Source organism: Eumetopias jubatus, unplaced genomic scaffold (assembly GCF_037043125.1).
Source record: "Eumetopias jubatus isolate StellerSeaLion01/CBP00866 unplaced genomic scaffold, mEumJub1_p1.0 scaffold_9, whole genome shotgun sequence".
Taxonomy (NCBI): domain Eukaryota; kingdom Metazoa; phylum Chordata; class Mammalia; order Carnivora; family Otariidae; genus Eumetopias; species Eumetopias jubatus.
Genome location: NW_028274815.1, coordinates 39,941,969 through 39,967,985, shown reverse-complemented (window position 1 = coordinate 39,967,985; position 26,017 = coordinate 39,941,969). Strand labels below are relative to the sequence as shown.

Here is a 26,017-nt window from a genome sequence, read left to right as displayed (position 1 = left end):
CCATGACTGGGTAAATGGTTTTGCTCCCTCCCCATCCATCCTCAGCACCTTCTCACTTACTTCTCATTTACTTCTGCCACTATTCCCAGGCAAGGAAAACGAAAGGGGAATTTTAAATCAGTTGCATAAAATGCAAACCAGCCCGGTGAACAAAAATGTGAAAAAAGATGGGAGCTTTAACAGATTGACCTCAGGAGCCTTGCAAAGCCTTGGTCCATGGCGGTGGAAGCTGGCAGCCCCTCAGTAGTCTGTCCCAGACATTTGGTGCTAGAGAGGATTATAGAGCAGTGATTAATAGTTTGGGCTCTGGGGTCAAAGGGATATGAGTCAAATTCCGGTGCCACCTTTAACTCATTGATTGATCTTGACCAAGTTACTTAACCATGCTGAACCTTTTCTCATAATCTGTAAAATCAGAGTAATAATAATAATATCTACTTTATAGAATCGTCATGAAGATTAAGTGTGAGATAATACATGGGTGATGTTTAGCACAGTGCCTGGTACATAGAAAGTATCCAAGAAATCAGCTATTTATGGTTATTGTCATTAGACTATTTCTCTTGGCTTCCAGGAAGCGCAGAGGGCAGATCTCAATCAAGTGTTTAGCTGAGAACCCTCCTAAGCATCATTCTCTCCCCCTCCGCTCCCATGTCATAGCTTCTTAACATGGTTATGACTTATCGAATTCTTAGTATATGGCAGAACTTAGAGACACTACCCAACACCTAGCACAGTGCTGGAAATACTATCGATAACTCTATATATGATGGTAGAATAATCGAATGATCTTATTCAATACTCCCAGCAACCCTGAGAAGTAGGTATCATTGTCTCAATTAGAGAAGACATATTTTTGTCATAATTGTGCAGCATGTGAGGCTGCTTCCTGATTGTGGGGCATCTGCTCTTGCAAGAGGGTCCCACTCTGCATGCTGGGACAGTGGAAAACTCCCCTTGACCTTTGGCAGCAGAAGCATGGACATATGAACTAAAGACAGCCAATCAGATACTCCCCTGAGACTTTTAAATCCAGACTGAACAATGTAATCAGAATCCCTTCTGGTGGGGCTGACCGCTAGGGCACCCAGTGGCCTGTGGCTTCGGTGGCCCCAGGGCCAGCAATGACAGTGGCCCCGGCAGCGGGCCCAGGGCCCAGCTACCTGCAATTCATTTTGAAAGGGGGGAGAAGTATTGTAAATGACATTATATGATGTTAGTTTCGCAAGAAAGTTTCTACATCTTGCCGGCCTTTCCCTTTCTTTCTGTAGATTGTGAGTTTCTTTATCATTCAATCCACTTCCCTCACTCCCAAGGGACTCCCCTCTCAGGACACTTGCCCTCCATCTCCTCGGCAGGTGTCCAGATGGCTCTGATTGCCTCTAAGAAGATGAAGCAACACCTCTCCAGCTTTTCTACTCCCCCCCCCACCCCCACCCCATCCTCCTCTGCCCACTTTATGCTCAAACTACAACAACTCAGGGCAGTTGGTGCTGTTCTCTTTTGCAGATGAAAACCCCAGGAGGAGTCTTTCTGTCACACATAGATGTGCTGGGGTTGAGAGCTGCCTCATACATTTTTCTTAAGGAAAAAAGGCCTTTGGGCAAACTGACATCGGTTGGCTTTTGTTGATTTCTTTTTCATTCCCTTCTTGAACTCCTCCTTTGAACCAGGCATGTGGTAGACTCCATGGGGGATCCCGAGGAAAAAACACATGTACGTAAATAAGAAAAAGATTATTGGGCTTGGAATTAGGACACCTGGGACGGAACCCTGGTGTGGTCGCTCCCTATCTGCCAGAACTTGGCTAGGTTCCCTTACCTCTCTGAGCTTCAGTCTCCTTCTCTATGAAATGTGCCCATCCACACACATATTCTATGGGTTGCTGGGAAGCTTAAAGAAGAGGGCATTTAAGCACTCATCAAAATCGCCGGTTCATGGGAGACATCCCATAGATGTGTGTTTCTGTCCATTGAAAGCACCCCCCCGATGACGGAGCCCTAAAGGAAGATGCTCCATGTCTCCAGTCACCCTAAGTTGGGGGGAGGGGGCAGGAGCTTTTGAGAGTCAGGGCACCTGGCAACGTGGGAAAAACCACTTGCAATTGTGTTAAATGTTGGTTTGCATGAGTCAAATATCTTTTTATGTTCTTGGCAAGAAAGCTTATAAAACAGAGCAGGGAGGGACCCTGAACAGCTAGCATCGTCAGCAGATGAGGGAGGGTGAGTGGAGGGAGGAGGGTGCTTGGAGAGAAGGGGCTAGAAAGAAGAGCTGAAGACAGCCATGACCCATGACTGAATGTTGTCTAAATAGTCCTTGAGTCCAGTTTCCCCGTGGCCTTAAGGTGTGTGTGTGTGGTGCGGGGGGGGGGGGGTGCAAACACACTGGAAAGATGATGTGGACCCCATGGGTGCTGGTGTCAGGACCTAAGTCCCAGTCTTGTGTCGAACATTGATGAGGTGAATGAACTGGGAGGGCCACCTAAGCTCTCTGAGCCTTTGCTTCCTGTATGGTGATGAAGGGGACAACACTAGTACTTGCCTCACTGTGGTATAAACAGTTAACAGGCGGTTGATTTTTTTTAACAGTTTATTGAGATATAGTTCACATACTATAAAATTCACATCTACCTGGCTCCATATTTTCCTCGGACCAGCACTACAAGGGTGTGTTCTTTTCATGTCAAATAGCAGGAGCTGAGGAAGCTGAGCAGAGATACATGATGCCTCTTGGGGCCTCTTGGGTCATTCCTGCCCACACTCCACTGACCACAAAGCCAGTCACACGGCTATGCCGACATCAGTGGCAAGAGGTAGGATGCTCGTGCTAATGGGAAGTGCTGCAAAGTCACATGGCAAAGGGTGTGACTATAAAATTCTACTGCCAGAAGGATCTGAAAACTGGTGAACAATGACATGTCCTATGACAGAGGACAAGAAATGCCTAGACATGCAGGATGGGTGGGTTTTGGTCTCCCAGGACTTCCCAGGAGCCCACTGATGCTGCTTTTTCTTTCTTTCTTTCTTTCTTTCTTTCTTTCTTTCTTTCTTTCTTTCTTTCTTTCTTTCTTTCTTTCTTTCTTTTTTCTTTCTTTCTTTCCTTCTTTCTTTCTTTTTCTCTCTTTTTTTTAAAGATTTTATTTATTTGACAGAGAGAGACACAGCCAAAGAGGGAACACAAGCAGGGGGAGTGGGAGAGGGAGAAGCAGGCTTCCTGCTGAGCAGGGAGCCCGATGCAGGGCTCGATTCCAGGACCCTGGGATCATGACCTGAGCCGAAGGCAGACACTTAATGACTGAGCCACCCAGGGCGCCCTGATGCTGCTTTTCTTACGACGACCAGCTTCTGCTCTAGCTTCCTGCTCCTGAGGGCCCCACTTTCAGGTGGGGGACTGTGCTAGCCCAGCCTCTCACATAAGCTTTCTAGACCACAGTTCCTAGTTCCTGGCTCACCAGCTACCCTGTAGCCACTTCCTCTGAGCTTCTGCCAGGAGAAGCAGGCCTTTCAAGAGGCTCAGGTCTCCTTCAGGTGCAACAGGCTGCGGTCAGACCCCTTTGCTTCCATTTCCAGGGGTCCAGCCGACTTCAGACCCCTTTCTTCTGTTCAGTCTCTCAAAGACAACTTTCTCATGCTGCTTTCCTGCACAATAGGGCCCAATGATACAACTGGCAGAGAGCAAAAACCCACATAGCCAGGCCCTCAATTCACAGAAAAGTCTGTTTATCTTTCCTGGGGTAAGACGGAGGCTCCAACAGTGAAAATTCAGAACTCAGATTAGATTTTCAAAGGATGACCTTTCCATAGTTGACATTCTCAATAAATGTCCCTGCAAAATTGCAATTGATTGAGGTTAAAGCAAAATCCTGAAAGGTTTGGTCAACATTTTGGTGTAAAGAACCTTCTGGGCACTCCAGTATTGCCAGTCTGCTTAGTTTTCTTCCATTAGTAATGTGAATAAGCATTTCCTTGGGTACAGCCCAGAGTTAGTACCAATAATGAAAACTATGCCGAAGCTGGTTGAGTGAGGAGCTGGTTAAAATGGCTTTCTTCACTAAGAGCTGTTGTCTCTCTGTCACCACCTTTTCTCCCCATGGAGATTGTTTCATTGTGGTCTTTGCAGGCTGATTTCTAAACATCCCTCCTTTCAGGAAGGTGACAGAAAACAAGCCGCAAGTGCCTTATAAAGTTAAAGATTCACCTACCTTATAACCCAGGAATTCTACTCCGGGGCATTTTTACTTCAGCAAATGAAACTTTTACCCGCCTCCGACAAAGATTTGTACATCAGTGTTCATAGCAGCTTTATTCTTTAAAAACAACAACAACAACAGCAACAACAAAGATTTATTTATTTATTTATTTGAGGAGGGGTGGGGCAGAGGGAGCAGGAGAGAGAATCTCAAGCAGACTGCCCGACACCAGGCTCGATCCCATGACCCTGAGATCATGACCTGAGCTGAAACCAAGTGTCGGATGCTTAATGGACTGAGCCACCCAGGCGCCCCAGCCGCTTTACTCTTAATAGACAAAAACTGGGAGAACCCAAATGTCTATCAACAGCTGAGTGGATAAACAGACTGTGGAATATACATACAATGGAAAACTCCTCTGCAGTAAAAAGGAAGGACAGCCAAAATATGTGACAACACAGATGAATCTCACAGATATTATGCCGCGTGAAGGAAACCAGACACAGAAGACTATCTACTGCATAATTCCAGTATTATAACACTGTTTTAGTCGGTCCAGGCTGCTCTAGCAGAATATAGACTGGGTGACTTACAACAACAGAAATTTATTTCTCACAGTTCTGGAGGCTGGGAAGCCCAAGATCCAAGCGCCAGCAGATTCCGTGTCTGGTGAGAGCCTGTATCCTGATTCGGAGACAGTCATCTTCTTGCACCTTCATAGCCCAGGCCCTCAGAAAGGCACAGACACACAGGACACAGGGGTGTGCATCTCTCTGGGATTCATTTTATAAGAGCACTAATCCCACTCATGAGGGCTTCACTTCCTGAAGTCCCCACATCCTAATACTCTGACACCAGGGGTTAAAGTTTTAACATACGAATTTTGAAGGACACAAACATTAAGTCCTCCCAGACACTCTGGAAAAGAGAAAACCAACCAATGATGATAGAAGTCAGAACAGGTGGAATGGATTGGAACAGGGCAATAAGGAACTTTCTAGGTGATAGAAATGTTTTATATCTTCATTGGTGTGGTAGTTCTATTGTGTATATATCTAGTTGTTAAAACTCATCAAACTCCATTGTTAGATTTAAGCATTTCTTGTATGTAAATTATACCTCAATAAAAAATATTTTTTAAAAAATCAGGCTATTTCCTCAAGTCTTCTATGAGAAAACTTAGGAGATCCATGTTCTAGACATTAATGGGGACATTGGTGACCTTAGAGCTGGAAAGGTGGTTGGCAACATGGGGTCAACAGCCAACTGGCCACATTTTCACTTTGTATCATCACTTAATCATTTATGAAGAACAATTTCTGAAAATGGAGTATGAGGCCCGTCCAATTAGGTTCTTAAAATAATTTTGCAAGCGGATCTCAGGTTCTGCTCAGTAAACTCTAAACGTCATGACAGGTGGCTTTTATGTCAAGGTCCCATGATGCTCCCTTGCTAAGGAGCAGGGCTTGTCCAAGCCCTCTGACCTCGGGCCTGAAGAGCCTGTGACGTATGGGTCAGATAGAGCACCTCTCCGGCCCAAGGGGAAACATGACTTTCTGAAGATTCCTCAGAGTTGGAGAATTCTGGTCGCGGGGGTGGTAGGAGCTCTGGACTAGGGGCCGGCATGCCTGCAGTGAGATTTTGCTCTTCCAATAACCTGCCCCGGCCAGTAAGTACATCCACATAGGAACCTGCTGACATTCAACCAGAGAGAAACAGTGCTGTGACCTTGGACAAGGCTTTTGTAGCTTCTCCTCTAATCTCTCCAGGGCCTCGGGACTCCTAGAACAGGACGTCTGTTAGGACTCTGCCTTGACCCAAATCCTTTCTAATCCCCACACTGCTGTCCCTGCCAGGAAAGGCAAACATCTCCCTTGTGCTGCAGGTCTGGCTTTGTTTGATGTGGCCTGGGACTGAACCAGGCCATGCCTTTTCCCCACTTTTTCAACTAGACAAGCTTTTTAAACACAGAGCTATACTGGAAAACACACACACACACACACACACACACACACACACACACAATGCAAGGGAAGCACATCTACACACCCACGTGGTACCGAGCAGCCATTCATAAATTCGTTCTCCACCAAGGATGTACGGAGCCCCTATGTGCCAGGCGCCATGCTGACCCTCAGGATAGGGCAGTGAATAAGATTACCACCTAGCGCACAGAGCTCCCTGCTAACACAGTGCTCACGGGCAGACAGAGAAGTCAGAAGGCAATTCCGATAGAGTGGCCCATCCCACCACAGAGGAAGTGCAGCAAGAGTGTAGAGTGGGGACACTGATTCAGACTCAGAGGATTCAGGAAGTGCTTGCCCAAGGGGCCTGTGTTCTAAGCTGAGACTCTTAACAATAAGGTGTTCAAGTAAAGAAGGATGGGGAAGAAGGTATCTTAGAAAAAGGAACAGCGTGTGCCAAGACCCAGAGGCAAAGGAGAAACTGGTTCATTCAAAGAGTGAAAAGGAATGTCTCCTATTGGACGCTTAGAGCAGAAGGGAGAAGGGGAGGGAAGCCCCTCAGCTGACAGGTTTCCAAAGGCAGCAGAGTGAGTAAGGCAAGAGCACGGGCTCTGGGGTAAGGCCGCCTGGAATGAATCTTGGCTCTACCACTCCTAGTTGTGTGACCTTGGAAAAGTCATATGGCCTTCTCTACCTCAGTAGAATCATCGTAGCACTTACCTCTGAAGGTGGAGGGAGACAGATATTGCAGGTAGCTGAGAACTACTTGCCATGTGATGTGTTCATTCACATCAACCCTGGTAGAGCTCCTAAACCCCTCCAGCAAGTCAGGAGCGGTTCCAGAATAGGGAGCAGGCTATAATTACAGTGGGTCAACCAGCTGTTACCCTTAAAAGAAAGGCTCAATATCAAATAAAAATGAAATCTGGCATCTTAATCACTGGGATAACCACAGTTCTCTCTCAAATAGCATTTTAAAAATTGCAATGTAGGGGATGCCTGGCTGGCTCTGTCAGTGGAGCGTGCTACCCTTGAACTCGGGATTGTAAGTTCGAGCCCCGTGTTGGATGTAGGGCTTACTTAAAAAAATAAAAATAAATCTTTAAAAACTGAAAAATAAATGAAAATTGCAATGTCATGTTCACACATTTGCTTTGTTGAAGTCTTAAAACTTACCCTGTGTAGGAGGCAGAATGTCCTCCTTTTTACAGAAAATGAAACGGAGGCTTCTCGCCTGGAAAGCCTGGGGCCTGGAAGAGACCAGCTTTTCTCACCCTTCCATCCTACATGGCCTGGTAAGCCTGACCCTTTCCCCCTGCAGCCACACCCCTGTGCCAAGCCCAATAGGACAGCAGTCCCCGCTTTCTGGGCATGCACTCACCACCATGCACACACACGCACACTGGCCCTCAGGGCTCATCAGCCACCTGGGATGTTCCCGAGTTGCTGAGACATGGGTGTGTGGGGCTGGATGTGTGACAACTACAACCCACGTCTTCTCTTTAAGGGTGTCCCGGACAGTTAGCCTGGCCCTGCCCTGACCCCATCTCAGCTTCCAGCACTCCCCCACCTATGTCTGGGACATGTCACTCTCCGATCTCAGCAGTCTTCTCAAAGAACAATAGTGTTGGCACAGTTCGTACCCTGCTGGACTGATACATGGGTGTGGGATTCTTTCATATGTTAGTTTTATCTCCCACCTTAAGCCCCTTGGGGTGGTGAATTCCATCTTCTGTTTTTTGGGTGTATACCAGGCTCCCCGTCTAGTGCCAGGCTCGTAGTTGTTCCTCAATAACTACTTGCTAATCACGCATTTGTAATGGGTAAATACACACTTAATGGGTATGTGTCCCTATACTGTGCTGTCAAGGGAATGTGGTTAGTCATCAGAAGGTTGCTTGGGAACAGTGCAAAATAGGCAAAAGGAGTTGGCCTTGAGCCATTATTTCATAGTCTTGGTCAAGGATGGGTTAGTAAAAGGAGAATTTATCCTGAGGATATAAGGCAACCTCTGGGAACACACCTGTGAAAGCCAGGGCTCCCGGGACCTGATGGAGGAAGGCAGGCCTTCTTCCACTTCCTTCTTCCAATTCTTCCCTCCTGTCTTTCTTCATCTTTGTTTCTCTTAGCTTTTCCTGCTGGCTTTTGATATCTCCTGCTTCAAAATAACCCATTGCTTCGGGTTACCATGTTACCAAAACCAGCTTCACCTCTCCAGGGTCTTACAAGTCTAGTGGCCCACAAAACTGCAGTGGTTTCTGTGTCTCTTACTGTAAATGCGTGAGAGAGTCGAATTGGCTCAGCTTGGATCCGTTCTTCCCTCTGCTCCAATCAGTTGTTGTAGGCGGGGGGTGGGGGTGGGGGGTGGATTACACATGGTAAAAATAGCCATTCACATAGGAACTGATTCATATAAAATTGTTCGCATTCGATCTGTGGACACGAGGCACGGTCTGGAAGGAATTACTAATATGTTAAGGGAAAGCGGAGAATTCAAGTGATTGCTACTTTTGTCTATATTTTCTGCATTGCTTGAATCTACATTATTATCTGTTTTCATAATCAGAAATTTGATAAAGCTAGGTCTTTTGTCTTTTTTAAAAATAAACTTAATTTTAGAATAGTTTTACAGAAACTAGAAAAGATAGTACGGTGTTCCCATACATCCCACCCCCAGTTTCCCCCTAGTATTAACATTTGACATTAGCGCGGTACACTTGTCACGATTCATGAACCAATACTGATGCATTATGTTAACCAAAATCCATGCTTTATTCAGATTCCTTCAGTTTTTACTGAATGCTCCACCTCCTTGAGGATAAACTGTCTACATTAACTGTAGGGTTCTTCTGCATGGGGGATTTCTCTCTTGTCTTCCATTTATTTATTTATTCAATTGTTTAGTTTTATCATTGATAGTCATTGATAGTCATTGCCTCCTTTGAGTTATAATCCCATGTTACTTTAATTCTTCTGTTGCTCAAAATAATTTGTTCTGGTTTGGGCCATTGGGAGCTCTTTGAGTTGGCTCCAGAGCCTCTGAGACATATTCCCATCAAGGTGGGTCTGTATTATGCGTGTGTGGCTTTCTTTTTAAAGCACTTCTTTACCTTCTGGCATACTCTGGGTACTCCAGCTTCATCTTGCATCTTCCCCGCTCCAATCCTAGAATCAATCTCTCCTCCAAGGAGCCCTGCTTCCTTTCATTGGAAGATGGTATTAGAAGCCAAGGTCTATGCACTAGGTGCATAGGTAAAGTGTGCACATAGTAAAGTGAAGTCGAGTCAGCAGCCACGGTGGCAGACAAGGAAGCCCCATGGCAGAAGGAGGGTCCCCATGAGAAGGGTGGGCAGGGTTAGGGACTGTCCCTGGGAGAAGGGCCCACTGGGGCTCAGTCAACACAGGAGACTTGCAGAATAAGAACAGTTAGCCTGGCCCTGCCCTGACCCCATCTCAGGGTTCCTTCTGAGTGGTCAGTGGGCTAGGAGAGGAGGGAGGATCCCTCTCCTTCCCTCTAGACTCCAGGGCCACTGTGGGTGATCCTGTTCAGGGCCCGACAGCCCCCAGGTCCTGCTCATTCTGATGTCCTAGGTCAGATCTTGTTTGGCAACACCTTTGGGGTAATGTCCAGGCCCGTGTACGTGGTGGCTACTGGGCACTCTCTGGCTGCCAGGCAGCACTTTCAGACCGGTCCAGACTTGAGGAAATTCTGGCCCAGGAGCCTTGAAGAGGCTTTCAGCACAAAGCCTGGGAGGCAGCGCTCCTTCTCGCAGCATCCCCTGCAGTGGAGCTGGGGCACAGGACCAGGTGGCTTGCTGACACGCACATCCCGGCCAGGTGGGGAGCTGATCTGGGGGGGGCGTGCAAAGGAGAGGTGCAAGCTGACACCTGCTGAGCCCTGCCTGCCTGCGGGTTGTTCACAGAGCTGGCTTGGGGAGCCAATGTTGGCTGCACTCAGAAATAGGATTTACTTATATGGGCCATGATTGTGCTTTTAAAAAATTATTCCTAGTTTATCTGAAATTAAACCCCTACTAGGCATATTGTATTTTATCTGACAGCCAGAAGGAGGAAACTGGCCTAAGGACTGTCTCAAGCCACAGCAAGATCAGGGGAGACTGTGCCCCCCAGAGTGTCCTTTCCTAAATCACCTATCATGTCATCTCTTATCTAGATTTTTTTTTTGCCTGAAATCTTGAAAATATACAACATAAACTTCTCCAGCTGATAAAAAACAATTGGAAGTACCATCATTTGATTTGTCCCAAGGTAGAATTAGGGACACTAACTGTGTCATGTACTCTCGGTCCCAAGCACAAGACTGGGAGCTCACTGCCAGAGTGACTTCCAAAGGGCAACATCCAAGGCTCTGAGGCATGCACATCAAAGAGTTTGGAAAAGCGAAAGAGGGCTCTTGAAGAGAGAATCAGGAGCTGGTCTACCACGCTGAGCAGAGGAAGAACAGGAAAGATGAGAAAGTAGCAAATGGTCTGGGACAACAGGGAAGTATGGATGACACGGGCCAACACTCAGCTAGATTTTTACCCTTCCTACAGTACATGCTGCTCAGTGGTAAGATGACCCCTCTCCTAGCCCCATCTAAATGACATTATTGAGACAGCTGATAACTTTTCCTGATTAATCATGCCTCTCTCAAAGGAAAGCAAGACATGAGAGCGGACATGGCAAACACGGCATGGAGCAATTAGTGGTAACTGTACCCTCTCCCATTGGCTTAAGACACTGCGTCAGAATCATTGTTGGCATTCCACTCTGTCGTTACTGATCCAGATAAAACCCCTATTCCATTCCTGCTTTACAGCTGCTTGTCGCATTCCTATCTACTGCCCCGAACCCTGAACAGTACTGGGAGACTCCTCAAGTCAAATGGACCTGTATTTGTGAGGATTTTTATTATCTTTTTTTTTCCTCTCTCGAACTAGTCAAGTGGGCTTGACACTGCTGAGCAAGTTTGCAAGTTGTTTTATCCTATTCCCTCTTCCCTGAAAGTGGAGCCCTGCGGGGAAGGCACCAGAGGGCTGCGACAGGTAACGGAGGCCCAGGAGTGATCCTAGGAGTGCTCCTTGTCTGCAGCCTGAATCACAATGCTGGAAGGTGAACAACAAGCTTGTGTTTGCAGGTCCAGCTTTTCTGAAAGTCAGAGGAAATGTTATTGTGGTCATTATCAATCACACTGGGGTATGCTGATCAGACTAAAATCCAACTTTGAAATGTTCCGTATTGTCATGCCTAGACTCTCTATCTAAATTGTTTCTGCTTTGTATTGTATACTTTATTTGCAGCGTACCTATCATTTGCTCTGAAAGCTTCACATCCACCTTTGATCTGAAGCGCTAGAGTTCTGGAGAAAATGAGGAAAGGAATTTTCAGGCCCAGTTTAGCACTGGGCCTGATGCGGAAAAGGTGTTCGGTAAATGGTAGCAATGTTCATTCTCTTACATTAATTTTTTACAAGTAAACATTTTCAAATATTGTACCTACACCAAAAGCGTTAGAAGAAACAGGTAGCAGTCACACTTGAGACTCCTGTAGAAAGATTTTTAAAAGAAATAATAATTCTGGGGCACCTGGGTGGCTCAGTCAGTTAAGCGGCTAACTCTTGGTTTCGGCTCAGGCCATGATCTCAAGGTTGTGAGATGTGGCCCCCCCGGTGGGCCCCACGCTCAGTGGGGAGTCTGCTTGAGATTCTCTCCCTCTCCCTCTGCCCCTCCCCCCACTCTTTCTCTCTCTCTAATAAATAAATAAATCTTTTTTTTTTCAAAAAAAAAAAGAAATAGCAATTATTGTCCAGAGTTTCTACCTTGGCACTTTTGATATTTTGGGCTGGATAATTCTTTGTTGTGGGGGGGGCTGTCCTTTGCATTGTAGGACATTTAGTGGCATCCCTGGCCTCCACCCACCACATGCAATTTGCACCCCCTTCTCAATTATGACAACTAAAAATGTCTTCAGATATTGCCAGATGTCCCCTGGGGAGCAGGAAGGTACAAAATCACCTACAGTTGAGAGCAACTGATCACTATCAAATCCTCTGTATGAATTGTAACAGAGGGGAACAAATTTTATGGTCAACCACAACTATCTTATAAAGGAAGAAATCTGTTATGAAATAGGCCTGTTTGTTCAGCTCTGGTCACCTGATAGGTTTGGATATTTCAGGTCAGCTTGGAGCTGAATTTGTCAGTAGGCAGCCATCCAGAAGTGATTATTCCCAGCAGAGATGCCGGAGAAGCCCTGCCAATGTAGAATACTCAGAAATGCTGGATATAATATTTCTTAAAACATCTTTTTAAATGTAGGGTTAAAGTAGTGGAAAGTAAGAGAAATCTTCAGAGGCCCTGATGAGAAAACCCGAATACAGAGAAGCAAATGCTGAAGTCAGGATTTACCCTGAAGATATCTGCCAATCCTTGGGGGACTAGAGTTGGGTTTTGATAGGTCTTGTGTACTGGGAACATGAGCCAAACTCCGGGTCTTATGTGGGATGGGAGGTAAGGTTAGCGACACTTTCCTCAAGCTCTGAAAAGTAATTCTCTCTTTTACTCTGAGAAGTAACACTCTCAATAGGTGAACTAGAAAAAATGCTCCAGCCCTCAAAGTACTGTCTAAGACTTGGCTCTAAATGAAATAGAAAAAAAAAAATCTCCTTTGCTAATTCTTTTTAAAAATATTTATCTATCTATCTATCTATCTATTTATGAGAGAGAGAGCATGAGCAGGAGGGACAGAGGGAGAGGGAGAGAGACTCTCAAGCAGAGTCTGCACTGAGTGGGGAGCCTGACACAGGGTTTGATCTCACAACCCTGAAATCACGACCTGAGCCAAAACCAGGAGTTGGACACTTAAACAACTGCGCCACCCAGGTGCCCCTCCTTTGCTAATTCTTAATCATAAGCCTGTTTACACGTATTTTAGGGGCTGAAATTTATACTTCTTATGTAACTCCAAACTCAAAGCTAAAAATTCAATGTAAATTTTGCACCAGTTTGGTAGTATCCTGTAGGCAACTGACAGAAGAAATATAAATCCTCCTGAGAAGAACAAAAACCAACCCCACACCTCAAAACATCCCCAAAGATAAAGCTTCAAGAAATATGAGACAAAACAAACAAATCAAAACATATTTTAGAGATAAAGTCACCATCAATTAGAGTCAGAAGAAACAACAAACTGCAGAATTAGACCCCCCCAACACAACAGATACAGAATGATTAGCTGTGTTATATAAAACGAATATGCTTACTATGTTTAAAGAAGTAAAAAGAAAAACCAGGCAGTGTTACAGAGAAGTTAGAATCTATCAAAATTGACCAAGCAGATAGGAAACAATGAAAGTGCCATTATTTGTAGATAACATATTTATGTATGTAGAAAATCCAAAGGAATCTTTGAACAAACCATCAGAATTAAATGAATTTATCAAGGATGAGGGATGCAAAGATAATATACCAAAATCAACTGTACCCAGGATAGCCAAAATAATCTTGAAAAAGAACAATGTTGGAGGTCTCGCACTTCTCAATTTTATTTTATTTTATTTTCTAAAGATTTTATTTATTTATTTGACAGAGAGAGACACAGCGAGAGAGGGAACACAAGCAGGGGGAGTGGGAGAGGGAGAAGCAGGCTTCCGGTGGAGCAGGGAGCCCGATGCGGGGTTCGATCCCAGGACCCTGGGACCATGACCTGAGCCAAAGGCAGATGCCCAACAACTGAGCCACCCAGGAGCCCCTCACACTTCTCAATTTTAAAACTTACTACAAAGATACAGTAGTCAAGACAGTGTGGTATTGGCACAAGGACAGACATATAGATCAATGGAATAGAATTAAAAGACCAGAAATAAATTCTCACAGTTAATGTCAATAGATTTTCAACAAGGGTGCTGAAGGAACTCAATGGGGAAACAATAATCTTTTCAGATAATTGGGTTGGGACAACTGGATATCTGCCTGGAGAAGAATCAAGATGGACCATATATACCATATACAGAGTAACTCAAAATGTATCAAAGACCTACATATCAGAGCTAAAACTATAAGGCTCTGAGAAGAAAACACAGGTGTAAATCTTTATGACCTTGAGTTAGATATGACGTTAAAAACACAAGCAACAAGAGAAAAAAATATGGGGTGCCTGAGTGGCTCAGTCATTAAGCGCCTGCCTTTGGCTCAGGTCATGATCCCAGGGTCCTGGGATCAAGCCCCACATTGGGCTCCCTGCTCGGCGGGAAGCCTGCTTCTCCTTCTCCCACTCCCCCTGCTTGTGTTCCCTCTCTCGCTGTCTCTCTCTGTCAAAAAATAAATAAAATCTCTAAAAAAAAGAGAGAAAAATATAAAAATTATACCTCAAAATTTCAAATTTGTGTGCCTCAAAGAACATAATCAAGAAAGTAAAAAGCCAATAATATAATTAGAGAAAATTTTTGCAACTAATATATTTGATAAAGGGTTGTATCTAGGATATATAAAGAGCTCCTACAGTTCAATAATAATATGACAAGTAACCCAAAATTCTTAAATGAGCAAATAAATCTGAATATACATTTCTCCAAAGAAGATATACAATGGCCAATAAGCACATGAAAAGATACTCAACATCATTAGCCATCAAGGAAATGTAAATCAATGCATGTATGTCCACCTAATTGATGACAAAGGTGAGACCTGCAAACAGTGGGGAAAGGAAAAGATATTCTTTTCTAGGGCAATTGAATAGCCAAAGGGACAAAATAAATCTTGACCTCTACCTCACAACATTCACAAATCAATTCTTGGTGGACTGTAGGTCTAGATGGAAACAATTTTTAAAAATCATTTATTTATTATTTTGGTGGGGAGGGGCAAAGGGAGAGAGAGAATCTTAAGCAGGTTCCACACCCAGTACAGAGCTCAATGCGGGACTCGATCTCACAACCCTGAGATCATGATCTGAGCTGAATTTAAGAGTCAGACTTTTAACCAACTGAACAAGCCAGGCACCATAAAAATCTTTTAGAATAGAACAAGGGGTAGGCAAATATTTCTTACCCTGAAACAAAAATAACTAATCATAAAGGGGAAAATGATAAACTGGACTACATTAAGATCAAAACCTTCTGTTCATAAAAAGGCACCATTAAAATGGTGAACGGCCAGCATGAACTAGAAGAAGATATTTACAATACAGGACTCACACAGTAGATACATCCTTCAGAGCCTCCTTAAGGAAAGTACCCACTGCTGAGCTGTGAAGAATGTGGTTAACTCACAACCTCCTACTGTGAGCTCCTTTAGGTCCATACCAACTTTCAATCCATGGACCATGCCAGTGGTCCTTGACCAATGATTAAGAAAGGCAATAATGACCAAGCATGTTTCCTGCAGAGTGTTCCCCAGCCAATGATAAGCAAGGTAGTGGTACAGGAGCCTAGATATTTCCACCCCCACTCCCGGTGAGACTCCTCTAATGGGTAGCCTTTGCTCCAGACCTCCCTGTTGGGCTGTCAGATACCTTCAGGTCTGCACTGTGGTCTAATGGCTTCCCTACCCAATCCCTCTTCCTTTCCTTTTCTTTCTTTTTCCTTTTCTTTCATAGGTGTTACTCCACATTAAGCCTTTCACACCTCTAACTCTACCTCAGTCTCCACTTCCCAGAGAACTCAGATCAGTTCAACTTGTATCTGGAATATATGAAAAGAACCACTACAAATTAATAAACAAAATTGCAGACAACACAATAGACAAACAGGCAATATACTTGAATAGGCATTTCATAAAAGAGAATATCCAAATGGCCAATAAATGAAAATGTTCTTATATTAGTTCCCTGGGAAGTCTACAACAAATTCCCACAACTTCCATGACTTAAAACAACAAAATTTATTTTCTTACAGTTCTGGAGGCTACAAGTCTGAAATTAAGGTATTGGTGAATCACCCTCCTTCTTGAGGATCTGGGAAAGGGGGGAATCCATTCCTTGCCTTTTCTGTTTCAAGCCCATGTTGTTCAAGTGTCAACGATATTTAAAGGGTTGAGAGGCAAGAAAACCACCAACCTAGAATTCTGTACCCTGCAAAATTATCCTTCAAAAATGAAGGAAAGGGCGCCTGGGTGGCTCAGTCGTTAAGCATCTGCCTTCGGCTCAGGTCATGATCCCAGGGTCCTGGGATCGAGTCCCACGTCGGGCTCCCTGCTCAGTGGGAAGCCTGCTTCTCCCTCTCCCACACTCCCTGCTTGTGTTCACTCTCTCACTGTCTCTCTCTCTGTTAAAAAATAAATTTAAAAAATCTTTAAAAAAAATGAAGGAAAAATAGACTTTCTCAGGCAAACAAAATTGAGGGGTTTTTTTGCCAATAGATTTATCTTGCAAGAAATGTTAAAAGAATTTCTTTAGAGAAAAGAAAATTAATATAAGTCAGAAACTTGGATCTACAAAAAGAATATTGAAAAAGCAATAAGTGAAGGTAAAATAAAAACTTTCACTTTTTAATTCTTAACTGATCTAACAGATAACAGTTCAAAATAATAATAGCAACCATACATTTAATTATGTATGTATATATATATGAAATGAATGACAGCAAAGATACAAGGGATGGGAAGGAAGACTTAGTATTAATTTATTATTATAAGGTTCTTACATTGTGTGTGAAGTATAGTGTTATTTGAAAGTGGGCTTGGATTAGTTGTAAATATATATTACAATCTCCAGGGAAACTACTAAAAAAAGTAAAAAAAAAAACAAAGAGCATAGCTGATATTTTAAGAAAGAAGAGAAAATAGAATCATATAAAATGTGTAATTAAAATTACAAAAGGCAGGAAAAAAGTGGAAGACAAAAATAGGAACAAAGAACAAGGGCAACAAAGAGAAAACAGTAGGAAATATGGTAAATATTGATCTGACTATATCAATAATCACTTTGGATGTCAATGGTCTAAGTGCACCAGTTAAAAGACAGAAAACATCAGAGTGTACCAAAAAAGAAGACCCAACAAATGTTATCTACAAGAAACCCACTTTAACTATAAAGACACATAAATTACAAGTGAATGGATGAAGAAAAATATACCACACGAACACTAATCAAAAGCAAGCAGGAGTAGCTCTATTAATTTCAGAGCAAGGAGAGTTATCAGAGATATATGGACATTACATAATGACAAAGTAGTTAAGTCCCCAAAAAGACATAACAACAATCCTTAATGGTCATACACCTAACAACAGAATGTCAAAATATGTGGGGCAATGAGTGATAGAACTGCAAGGAGAGATAGATGAATCCACTATTATAGTTGGAAACTTCAACATCCATCTATCAGAAATGGACCAGTGGGCAGAAAGTCAATAAGGACATAGTTGAATTCAATGACACCATCAATCAACTGGATATAACTGACATTTATAGACTACTTCATCCAACACACATTCCTTTAAAGTTCATATGGAACATTCACTAAGAGAGACCACATTCTGGGCCATAAAACACAACTTAAGAAATTTAAAAGAACAGGGGCACCTGGGTGGCTCAGTCAGTTAAACGTCTGGCTTCGGTTCAGGTCATGATCTTGGGGTCCTGGAATTGAGCCCCGCATTGGGCTTCTTGCTCAGTGGGGAGTCTGCTTCTCCCTCTGCCTCTTCCCACCTGACCCCCGCTCTTGCTCTCTCTCACTCACTTGCTCACTCTCTCTCTCAAATAAATAAATAAATAAATAAATAAGAAATGTAAAAGAATAGAAATTATATAAAGTCTGCTTTCAGACCATAATGGAATTAAACTAGAAATCAATAACAGAAAGATAACTGGAAAATCCCTCAAAGACATGGAGACTAAACAACACACTTCTAAATAACACATGGGTTGGGCACCTGGGTGGCTCAGTTGGTTAAGCGTCTGCCTTTGGCTCAGGTCATGATCTAAGGGTCCTGGGATTGAGTCCTGCGTCAGGCTCCTTGCTCAGTGGGGAGCCTGCTTCTCCCTCTCCTCCACTCTCCTGCTCTCTCTCACTCTCTCTCTCAAATAAATAAATAAAATCTTAAAAAAAAAAAACCACATGGGTCAAAAAAGAAATCTCAGGAGAAATGTAAAATTATTTTGAACTAAATGAAAATGAAGACACAATTTTTCAAAATTTGTGGGATGCAGCAAAAGCTGAGGGAAATTTATAGCACTGAAAGCATATATTAGAAAAGAAGAAAGATCTAAAATCAATGATTGAAGCTTCCACCTTAGGAAACAAGGAAAAAAAAGAGCAAATTACATCCAAATAAGCAGAAGAAAAGAGAAAAAAAATCAATAAATTGAGAACAAGAGATCAATGGAGAAAATCAACGAAACCAAAAACTGGTTGTTTGAAAAGACCACTAAAATTGATAAGCCTTTAACCGGGTTAACAAAGGAGAAAAGGAGAGAAGATGCAAGTTACTAACATTAGAAATGAAAGAGTTGACATCACTACAGATCCTTCAGACATTAAAAGGATAATAAAGGAATACTGTGAAAAACTTTATGCCCACAAATTTGGTAACCTAGATAAAATGTCTTTCCTTGAAAGACGCAATCGGTCAACACCTACACGGGTGTTATAGTATAGTGTGGTATAAAAGTAGACAGTCTGAATAGGCCTAAAGCCAGTAAATTAAATCAATAATTAATAGGATAATTAACAGAAAATACTAGGCCCAGATGAGTTCATTGGTGAATTCTACCAGACATTTAAGGAAGAAATATCAGTTCTATACAATCTCTTTCAGATTATAGAAGCAAAGGGAATTCTTCCTTAACTTATTCTATGAGGCCAGTATCACCCCAATACTAAAACCAGACAAAGACATTATAAGAAAAGAAGGCCACAGACCAATATCTCTCATAAACACAGATATAAAAATCCTCAACAAAATATTAGCAAATTGAATTTAACAATGTAGGAAAAAATATATATAACAACCAAGTGGGATTTATCTCAGGTGTGAAAGACTGGTTCAACATTTGAAAATCAGTTAATGTAATCCATCACAAGCTAAAGAAGAAAAATTACATGAGCATGTCAACAGATGTAGAAAAAGTGTTTGACAAAATCCAACATCCTCTCATGATAAAAACTCTCAGTAAACTAGGAATAGAGGAAAATGTCCACAATTTGATTTAAAAAAAAAAAAAAAGACCTCCAAGGTACCTCCAGCTAATGTCATACTTAATGGTGAGAAACTAGAAGGTTTCCCACTAGAATCAAGAACAAGGAAGTATGTCCCTTTTCACTACTCTTTTTCGACATTGTACTGGAAATCCTAATTGGTACAATAAGACAAGAAAAGGAAATAAAGGGTATACTGGTTGAGAAGGAAGAACTACAAGTGTCTTTGTTCACAGATAACATGATTGTCTATGTAGAAAATCTGAAAGAATAAAATTTAGCTGCAAACCTAAAACTGCTCTCAAGAAACTGGTGTTTTTAACAAATAGAGAGCAAAAATTAGAATGACAAGGAGAAATTGACGTATCCACCATCATAATAGGAGATTTTAACACATCTTTCTGTAATTTACAGACCAAGTAGATAAAAAATAAAAATAAAAATAAAATCTGTAAGACTACTGATGACTCGATCAACAAAAATAATGTTTGACTTACACAGAACTCTGCATTAATCAATTTAGGAAAAGATTCTTTTCAAGAATCCATGATATGTTTTACAAAAATCGGCCACATATTGATATGAAAAGCAAGTCTAAGCCAAGTTCAAAAAACTGGACATACAGATCACATACAGATTCATAGAGATCATGTTCTCAAACAGTGAAGTAATCACTAACAACAAAAAATATATACATTTGGAAATTAAAACATATAATCTAAACAACTCATGCCATGGTCAAAGGAAAACTAATGATCTGAGCCTCCAAACTTCCATGAGGTAAAACAGCTAATGAAAAATCTCTGTTGGTAGAATGACTGAAGAACCTTTAAGAAAAGAGGGTCCAATGCTGAATTTAAAGCTGCTTTTACTTCTTCAGCATTGTCTGTGTTAAGAGGACCTCTCTTAACTCATGCTCATATGTCAATCATGTTTGGCCTTGCTTGTGACAGGTCCATAACTGAACCAGTCACTATGGATAGACAGATGGAATCTTCTGATTGGCCATCCTGGGCTAGGTTCCACCTCTGTGAAAATGGAAATAGGGGTGGAAGTATTTTGACCCCTAGACCCTCTGAGACCACGTGGGGCCAGAAAAGAGGTTCCTCCTGGGAAAGAAGCTTGACAAACAAAATCACCCTTCTTCCCATAAATATAATTTTATAAAGACTTCTAAGTAGCATGATAAAATGACTCTATAAACAAAAACTATAAAACCAAAATCATGCTAGTTGCCACACTCAGTCCAAAGTTGAGGATTTCTGATGATGCATTTTCCCCTTTCATGAGGTTCCAAAGCAGCCTTTCATGGATTTGGCACCCTAGTGCCAAAAGATAAGTCTAACCCCCATCACCACCACCCCCGGCATACCCAAGACCCAATGACAAAGGGACAGCAGAAATACTGCCATAAGTTTCCCATTCAGCAATGAGGAGAAGGAAAAATCATACAAAGCAGCTCTGGTACATTCTATGTTCTGCAAGGTAGGAACAAAGACAGACCCAGGCAGTCTTCTGGGTCAGACAACCCAACCACCCCCTTCCTACTAATTGCAAAGAAACCCCTTGCTTTGGGATTTCCATGGCCACTTCTGAGTAAGGTGTAGGGAAGCCTCCCCATTTAATGGCCACTTCCTTTCAGAATAATTTTTGGGCCTCGGGCTGCTACGGGATTTATGCAGTCACACACCACTGTCCACCAAGCTTGAGATTTTCTGGATGTATAATATCCCCCGAATCCTAGTGAGAAGATGTTCTATTTGAGTTTACAAACTCTGTTAACTAGTAACAAACTCCAGAAGTCTATTCCTGGTCATGGTCTTTGAACTGGACTTTCCCTTAAGGTTTCTGACTCAGAGATAATCATGCCATGGGTCAAAGGCCATGACCATGACCAGGCGAAGTCCCAAGCACGACCCAAGTTTCTTTCTGTTTCCCAGCCCTTTGGCCTTGTGTTCAAATTGAAGGCTCCCTTCTAGACTTGAAGTGGGAAACAGCTAATCTGATACCTACCTCCAGTCTGCATCCCAGTGCCTGGTGGGAAAAGAGAATTTGACTCCAATTATGGGTAGATCTAGGGGTGGATCCAGCTATAGGTCTAGCTAGATCTTGAAGCTCAAATATACTCTCAAGGCTCTGTCTCTTCTCCCTTTTCAGCTCTGCTTACCTCTGCGTGGCCTTATACTAAATGAGGTTGTGTCCATATGATAGGAAAGATAGCCTCTGGAAACCTCAGATTCATGACCCTTTGAACTTAGCACATAACTAAGAGGATCTCTCTCCCCATATCAAACTGAGGCCCATCTTGAGTTACATAGCCAGGCCTGTAGTCATGTGGGTGGGGCATTTTGGCCAGCTTGAGTCACATACCCACATCACTGTGATGGGGGTAAAAGATGGGGCTGGGTACTATGAATGACAGATCTGTAGGGACTGTATGGAGTGGGGTGAAATGCTTCAAAGGAATGGATGTCAAAGACAAGAAAGGTCCACAATGGAGGGGCAAGAGAAAATAAAGGCCAAATGGTGGGATACAGCATGGGAAGTAACTCTGCACGAGTATTATAAGGGAACTCCAATCTGCCTCCAGGTTTCCTGGCGATCAAAGCCAAGAGGGAAACATGATCAGTGATGCAAACCAGATGCCAGCTGAGATCTCCAAACCCAGGGGAGGTCCCAAGCATGACCCAAGTTTCTTTCAGTTTCCCTGGAGGCTTACTTTCTCAAGGTTCTTGATCTCACAAGGGGGATCTGTTCTATACCATCTGGCTTCCAGATGCGAGGCTCACCTTTCTTTGGACGTCTGCAAAAGACTCCACTTACACGAAGTAGTTAGTGAAGATTTTTACAGGAAAACAGGATCGGATGGAAGGCAGTCTTCAAATATCCTGTGGCTCCTCAGATGGGTGGAACTGTGCTCCCCCCAAAACTTATGTGTTGAAGTCCTAACGCCCTAGTGCCTCAGAATGTGACTGTATTTGGAAATAGGCTTTTTAAAGGTGAAGTTCAAGTAAGGTGATTAGGTTGGCCCTAATCCAACATGACTGATGTCTTTATGAGAAGGGGGGATTAAGACACGGACATGCACAGAGGAAAGACTGTGGGGAGACACAGGGAGAAGGCGGCCACCTGCAAGCCAACCAGAGTGGCTTTAGAAGAAACCAACCCTGCCCACACCTTGATTTTGGACTTCCAGCCTCCAGAACCGAAGGAAAATACATTCATGTTGTGTAAGCCCCCCAGTCTGCGGTGCTCTGTTATGGCCGCCCCAGCAAGCAGCAAACGCCTGTGCCCCTGGCCTTCACCTCATTGGCCACCTCACAGACCCCCTTCTTACTCCTCCCCTGGCTCCTCTCCTCCTTCTCAGAAGTCAAATCCCCCTCTTTGGCTCAATCGTGTGCCTTACCCTGAGTTGCTTGACCTATAAAACCATCCAGTTCTTGGGCGTCTTACCCCCATGCTTTCAGCTTATCAAAATATTTTCCCAAACAAGGACTGTTGCCTACCTAAGAAGAATTCTGCTACCAGCAATTAAGACCAAAATACGTCCCCTCGTTTTAGCACTGTGCTTGTGATGAAGACAATCCCTGCATTAGACAAGGGTCCCTATGATCCTCACATAAGGGAAACTGAGTCAGGTTCAAGGCATCCACTACAACATGCCCACAATAAACCCAGGCATCTCAAATACATGGCCGAGGGCCAAGCACCCAAGGGGAGTGATAATGAAAGCAAGTGGAATACTTTGAGGGAAAGTCAGTATTCACAAAAAGGAGTCCAGGAGCATAGCCTTTATTAGTCTGACTCACTCAACTCTGAAGGAGGAGATATCCTGCCTATTCTCCAGGTAATTCTCTGTGAACGTTATTTCTCAAGGGTTAAGATTAGGGTTGGTGGCAGCAGTTCTAAAAACCTCACAAGGCCACAGCACGGCGGCATTCCTGCTGTAGATTATAGCAGATCTATATAATTTTAAATTCAACCAAACTGTTGATAAGGCAACAAACTATTATGGTGCCCATTTTACATTTGGGGAAATTGATGATCAGCTTGGTTCAGTAAGGTCAAGGTCAGAGCCAAAGTTTATGCCCTGGCCTATTTGATGCTGAAGCCTCAAAGCTTTTAAATTTAGTTCTTGATCTCATTCCTACTTAGTTGGAAAAGCATATATATTGTGGCTGAGAGCAGAGATTGGCTTCAAATCCTGGCTTTATTATTTAGTAGATTTTGTGTTACTTAACCATTCTGTGCTTTCGTTTCCATAATTGTAAAGTGAAGATTGTAATAATATTTTTCTCAGAGGGTTGCTGTGATTTTAACTGAGCTTTGAACACTGTCGTGTGGTAGGTAATCAATGCACTATAATCATTCTTCTCTAGTTAGAGCTTCTCACCTCTGTCTTACTTTCAGCAATGGATATGTAGTGAGCACCTACTTTGATGCTAAGCTCAGCCCCTGCCTTCAGGCTGCCTTAGCGGGTGGCAGGGGGATAGCTGAGTCAACAGCAGGGGCACCGTAACCCCAGCGTGGGCAGTGAGTACTATTATAGAGGCTGGGGCAGTGGGCTTCAGGAAACAAAACAGGGGAAAAGGTGCCCCGGATCTAGGAGAATGAGTAATGATTTTCCAGGAGAGGTGTCATCGTCAGGAGCTGGGGGTACGTGGTGGTAGGGGAATTAGAACCATTCCGAGCAGTTTATTGGAACCGAGGGTGTTTGGGGCTAGGGATGTGATGGCTGAGATCAGAGAGGCTTTTCAACTGCAGGGATGGCTCAGACTGGTGTTTTAAATAGTTCCGGCCAGCATGGGTGGCGGGGGGGGGGGGGGGTTGGTCAGTAGGATAAGGGAGGCAGGCTAGGCATCTATTGTCTAGAAAGATTGCATTCAGATCCCAACATGCTTGGGCACGAGTTCTTTGGAACTCATAGGCTGAGCGTGCCAGGCTGTGGTGAGGAGCAGGAAGGTTCCATCCTAGGCGGCTAGGCACAAGCTCCCGACTGGTTCTATCTGCCTCCCTTTACTCTGTGAGGGATGTAATGCTCTGGAAAGAGCCTCGAGGCTTCATGAGGCCTGAGGCTGGCATAAGTGAGAGAAGGATCAGATCATCTGACCCTGAGCTTTGGAGCCCAACTCAAGAGAGCTGAAAGAAATACGTAACTCTTCAGTGCCAGCAGTCCACCTGAGAGATGGCTGCCGTGCTACTGACAAGAGCAGGGAGTTTCCTACATTGCAGCCAGCATGGGTCCTCTCGAAGTTTCACTGGCCCCTCTGGTAGAATTAACTATCACAAGATCAACAAGAGCCTGGGCATGCACCTGCTCCTTTCCCTCAGCAGAAATGCTTTGTGACACCCAAGTAATACCAAAGAGCAAGAAGTTTTCAGACTCACCGTACACGTTGGTGTGGTAACGTTTCCAAGAAATCCTGCTGTTGGGGAAACAATCTAGTAAAAAGTTGCCAAATCAAAGAAAGGAAGGAAAAGAAGGGAGAGGAGGAGGCTTCATCCTCGGGAGTCAGAAGTGAGCAGCCAGCCCCCCCTCATCCTAAGCACACCCCCAGCCTGGCGCCTGGCCTTGGAGCCTCCCTGTCCGCTGGGCCTGACCCATCACGTCCCTGAAGGAGTCTCTGTCACCCTTTGCTGGCTAGCCTATGTCCCTGACCCAGCCTTCCTGCCGCTGAGTCTGCACTGCCCAGATCTGGTGTCTTCTCTCCAGCCGGGTAACCTGAGCCAACCTCCAGGGTCCCCCCGCCACCTTGGCCAGTGTCTGTGCACACTCCAGTGAACCCCACCCCCGTGTCACTCAGGTCATCCCTCTGGACACTGGGCATCAGTGAAGGCGAGCCTAGGGACACCATGTTACTTGGTAGACCTAGGGAAGTCCCTCTCCAAGGCTGGCTGTACAAATACAGCTGTTTATCACGAGTACCTTGCGGTGGTGGGTCCTTTCTCTCATGTCTTGTTTCTTTCCAAAGCGCCCAGCACAGAGCCAAGCACAGAGGAAACGTTTCGCGAATGCCATGGGAATGGAACTGTTTGCCACAGAGCACTAGCATCTTTTTTGGTAGAGTGTCTGCTCCACTTCTAGGGGGAGCCCTCTGCCGGGCAGTGGGGGGCTTGTGGTGGTGGTGGCTGGGCTCCAATGTGAGGGGTGAGCCCCAGGGCGTGTGATGAGAGCCAAGGCAGGGAAAGCAAACTTCTTCCTTGTTCTACTCCCTTCTACTCTCCCACGGGCACACTCTCCTGAGGTGCTTCCCTCCTGTTCCACAGAACACCTCTGAGGTTTCCCGGCCGACGTATCAGTTGTCCATCTGGACACGGGCAGGGAAATCCTGGTGTCCGGGGCCAGCGCTTCACTTCAGAGCCCAGATGGAAAATGCCAAGAGGAGCTCTAAGAAATGATTGCTGCTTCTTGTCTTCACTTTTGTGCCTGGTAGCCTGAGCCATGCGGGCCATCGTCTTCCCACCCCAGGTCATAGAGCGCCGCGCTGACTCTCTGTAAAGCCCTGTGGGAGGCAGCAGGTCCTAACGTCGAGCACCTACACAGGGCCTGGCTGCCCGGGGGGCTCTGTCGTCGCAAGGTTTCTCTCAGTCCCCACTGCTATCCGAGGTATTACCGCCTCCCTTTTAAGAGTGAGGAAAGGGGCCTGGAGAGGCCAGGGGCTTGCCCAATACCACACCAACAGAGCAGCCTTTGTGCTCCGGACTCAGTGCTCTTTCCACACAGGCACC

General features: G+C 44.1%; 1 long non-coding RNA gene across 3 annotated transcripts in view; it reads left to right on the top strand.

Moving 5' to 3' along the window:
• The window catches only part of LOC114223485 (uncharacterized), a 54,414-nt gene that overhangs the window by 17,908 nt on the left and 10,489 nt on the right, over positions 1–26,017 (top strand). Inside the window, exon 4 of one of the 3 annotated variants that reach the window (XR_015768938.1) lies at positions 2,691–2,812. The exons of the other annotated variants lie outside the window; for them this stretch is intronic. This is a non-coding gene — a long non-coding RNA (uncharacterized LOC114223485). The remainder of the gene's footprint in view (positions 1–2,690; positions 2,813–26,017) is intronic. 3 annotated transcript variants of the gene reach the window in all.